Source organism: Indicator indicator, unplaced genomic scaffold (assembly GCF_027791375.1).
Source record: "Indicator indicator isolate 239-I01 unplaced genomic scaffold, UM_Iind_1.1 iindUn_scaffold_38, whole genome shotgun sequence".
Taxonomy (NCBI): domain Eukaryota; kingdom Metazoa; phylum Chordata; class Aves; order Piciformes; family Indicatoridae; genus Indicator; species Indicator indicator.
The window spans coordinates 465,472-469,952 of NW_026539186.1; the positions used below are offsets into that span (position 1 = coordinate 465,472).

General features: G+C 40.0%; 1 pseudogene; it reads left to right on the top strand.

Moving 5' to 3' along the window:
* Nucleotides 1–247: 247 nt before the first annotated feature.
* On the top strand, nt 248–3,607 carry LOC128979985 (E3 ubiquitin-protein ligase RNF170-like; annotated as a pseudogene).
* Nucleotides 3,608–4,481: the final 874 nt, after the last annotated feature.

The following is a 4,481-nucleotide window of genomic DNA, read 5'->3' on the forward strand; positions in this document are numbered from 1 at the left end:
TGCTACCAGGAATCTGCATGGCTGGGCAAATTGGGTTATTTGGGATAAATGGCCCTCATAACCCTTAAAAGCCACACTGGCTCTGGAGGAACTCCACCTTTTATGCAGCTGCCTTGCTTTTGTCCACAGCAGCCAGTGCTGCACTCTAAAGGGTGCCTGTAGTCCCAGGTGCATCAACCACGGTCTGGGGAGCTTCAGGAATATGACAACATCAAGAGGAAAAGAAAGCGAATCAGTCTCTACTACGATGTCCATGTATCTCTGTATATACCAGTGGAGAAGAGCTAATGCACCATTTTGACAGAGTCATGTTGTAGAGTAAAACCACGCATCAAAACAGAAGCGACAAATTGCATTCAATGTCATAGGCAGTTGTGGAAAGAGAGTTTATAAATTCTGATAACTTCCGTGTCAGCATTCAATATTCTCAAATATATTTCATGTATCTTAAGTATTTTTTCTTTCTTTCTTTCTTTTGTTTCTTTCTTTCTTTCTTTTTTTCTCCTTTCTTTCTTTCTTTCTTTCTTTCTTTCTTTCTTTCTTTCTTTCTTTCTTTCTTTCTTTCTTTCTTTCTTTCTTTCTTTCTTTCTTTCTTTCTTTCTTTCTTTCTTTCTTTCTTTCTTTCTTCTTTCTTTCTTTCTTTCTTTCTTTCTTTCTTTCTTTCTTTCTTTCTTTCTTTCTTTCTTTTTCTTTTTTCTCTTTCTTTCTTTCTTTCTTTCTTTCTTTCTTTCTTTCTTTCTTTCTTTCTTTCTTTCTTTCTTTCTTTCTCTTTTTCTTTCTTTCTTTCTTTCTTTCTTTCTTTCTTTCTTTCTTTCTTTCTTTCTTTCTCTTCTTTCTTTCTTTCTTTCTTTCTTTCTTTCTTTCTTTCTTTCTTTCTTTCTTTCTTTCTTTCTTTCTTTCTTTCTTTCTTTCTTTCTTTCTTTCTTTCTTTCTTTCTTTTTCTTTTTTCTCTTTCTTTCTTTCTTTCTTTCTTTTTCTTTTTTCTCTTTCTTTCTTTCTTTCTTTCTTTCTTTCTTTCTTTCTTTCTTTCTCTTTTTTCTTTCTTTCTTTCTTCCTTCCTTTCTTTCTTCCTTTCTTTCTTTCTTTCTTTCTCTCTCTCTCTTTCTTTCTTTCTTTCTTTCTTTCTTTCTTTCTTTCTTTCTTTCTTTCTTTCTTTCTTTCTTTCTCTTTTCCTTTCTTTCTTTCTTTCTTTCTTTCTTTTTCTTTCTTTCTTTCTTTCTTTCTTTCTTTCTTTCTTTCTTTCTTTCTTTCTTTCTTTCTTTCTTTCTTTCTTTCTTTCTTTCTTTCTTTCTTTCTTTCTTTCTTTCTTTCTTTCTTTCTTTTTCTTCCTTCCTTCCTTCCTTCCTTCCTTCCTTCCTTCCTTCCTTCCTTCCTTCCTTCCTTCCTTCCTTCCTTCCTTCCTTCCTTCCTTCCTTCCTTCCTTCCTTCCTTCCTTCCTTCCTTCCTTCCTTTCTTTCTTTCTTTTCTTTTTCTTTTCTTTCTTCCTTCCTTCCTTTTGTTATTTGGTAGGTTCCTGTCTGATCACATACTGGAAGCACAGTCCCTGGCTAGCAGCAATAACCTGCCTCTCTGCAGACAAAAGGTAAGGTATGAAATTAGAAGCCTGAGCTTTTAGAATCCATTTTATTTATCCTCTGATTTTCTGCAGCATTTCAAAACCCTTCAGACTTCAGTGACCCTGCAGCCCTTGGCATTTATCATTTGACACACTTTGTATGAAGATGTAAAGGGCAGTATGGGGAGGATGGAGCCAAGCTCTGCTCAGTGATACTCAATGATAGGACAAAGGGCAATGGGTGCAAGGTAGAGCAGAGGAGGTTCCATGTGAACATAAGGGAGATTTTTTTCACTGTGAGGGTGGCAGAGCCCTGGAACAGGCTGCCCAGAGAGGCTGTGGAGTCTCCTTCTCTGGAGACATTCAAAACCCACCTGGATGTGTTCCTGTGTGACCTGTCCTAGGTGATTCTATTCTGGCAGGGGCATTGGACTGGATGATCTTTCAAGGTCCCTTCGAACCCCTAACACTCTGTGACTCTGCGACCTCCAGCATTTTACTTCTGTACCATTTTTTGAATTTGTTGGGTAACATTCCATAAAACACAGTATGGAAGTTCCTCATCTTGTATGACCCTACTCAGAGGCTACCTGTTGTACTGAAGGTTGGATGCAAGTTATGAAAGGAAAATGTTCTGCCTGTTGCGGAACTGCTGGAGCTAGGCAAACGTCTAGTTGTGGGAGAGAGGCTATGGAGAGGTACATTATCCTTTCTATGGGAGACTAAATTACACCCTGCTAGTGTCAATCTTCTCTTATGAAGGTGGTTCTCCTGGACAGCATCTCTTGTGAAAAGCAACACAACAAGTCCAGTGACCAAACTGTGCATGACATCAGAGATTACAACAAGTGCTTCTCAGGGCAGCCACAATTTGTAAGTGTTTATCAACCTACCTCTGCATGACACAGAGGACTGAAAGAGACCCAGCAATGAGAACTAGTTTGTATCACTATATAAGTTACCCTTCCATGCACTTATTGCTGATATCACAGTGGAAACGCTAACATCCATTGCTCAGTCCAGCACCTAGTAAAGGTGTTTCTTGGGAGTTCCTAGTCCAGACAAGTCCCACTGCAGTCATCCTGGCAGGGAGGAGAAAGTAATGAGAGATGAAATACAGGAAGCAAATTCAAACAGTTCACACTGTCTCTGCACTTTAGTAAAGCTAGAGTCCCAGGTGGTACAGAGACATGACAGGCAATGGAAATGATGTGAAAGATGAGGGCTGAAGGCACAAGTGAGGCCCATGCTTGACAGTGTGTAGAATATTACCAAAGCAAATCTTCCTCTCCTGTCACATGCTGGTAGGGGGCATGAAAGGACCGTGGAGCCTGTCTCAGTTTATATACTAAGCACTGTGAAGGAGAATATTACTTTTCAGCCCAACAAAGTAGCACTAATGAAGAGGAACAATCACTCAGTCCTATGGTTCCTGTCCACATCAAGGGGAGAATTTTCAAGCATTCAAACCTACACTTGATGCCAGATTTTAAAGACAGGCATAGACTATTAGGGCCAGTTTCCAAAAGGATTCAGTGTCAAGCATTATACTTGCTTTTCAGAGTGCTGGGCCAGCAGGGATTCGTTTTAGAAGTATGCCTTAGACACTGCAAAATAATTGAACAGCATAGATTGATTTGGACAGCACAGAAAGCTTCTGCTTTCAAGAGATTTGAATCTAAAAGTGCTTAAGGGACACACTGAACTGAAAGAACTGCATGCATCAGGATGCAAACTAGCCTAACTCCTCAACATTAGGCTTGCAGATTACCTCTATGACATGCCGTTATTCCTGACCCTTGCCGTGCGTGGAATCTTTACCTGGGGTGGTCTCCTATGGATTTTTTTCCCAAGAGTTGCTGAACAATTGTATGCTTGTCTTCTCCATTTGACATCAAGCCTGGGCCTCTTTGCAGGATGCTTGGAACAGCTGATGATATGGTTGTTGTGTCCCTTCTTTTTATTTGCATGATCAACATTTGTCAGCAAATTGCATCTAATGGGATAACTATGGCCAGGTCTGCAGCTTCGAGCGTGCTGTCAGAGTCCTGACTGATTCACGCTTGGATTCCTTGGACAAACTTCATCAAGTGATGACAGGCTTCTCTTTGATTTGGGGCAGTGTATGATGGATTTGTCATTCTGCTGCTGATAAAGGCTGAAGCAGGACTCAGCAAAGCTCAGCATGGCCAAGAGATTTGATGTGCAAGTGCTTAGGCGGCTAGCTTCACACTCTGTACTTGCTAGACTCCTTCATGCTGCATTTTCCTGTAACTTATCTCCATACAAAGCGCCTGAACTGAAAATGCCTCAAGCTATGAACAGAGCTTAAAATTACAAACCAAATCAACATGCACTTGAGGAGATTTAGAACTCTTGAGCTTTAATATTTTACATCTTGGCTCAATGTGAATAAAATTTTAATTTGAGAATTCAGCAAACTTTTCAATTTTCTCAGTCTTGTACAACAAAAGGAACGATGGGCAGGATCATTACAAAACTTGTATCAGTGCTCTGTTACCACAGCTGATCACACATCCACTGGAACAGAGTGTTTTACAGCTCCGCAAAGAGTTGCCCTGGTTCTAAACTGGAGAATATGAAATTGGTACTAGGACTAGCTTGGAACAAAAATGCAACTAGGAAAGTATTACAGGGGGAGAAAAGCAGTAACAAAATTCATGTAAGAAATGTGAACAAATCTCTGTGCAACTCTGTTCTATGAGTCCATGCAAGGTACAGAGCTTCCTTAAACCCCTGTGCACCTAAGCTTTAACGAAGCCAGTGTGACTGTTTGTTTCCTTTCCAGACTTCATACACTCCTTGTGATTCCTTTGTGAGTCTTGGTACCAGTTCAGCCAGAGGGACCATGGCCAGTTTTATGATGATGACAAGAAAGAGCAGAAAGTTTATGGAAAGGTTGTGT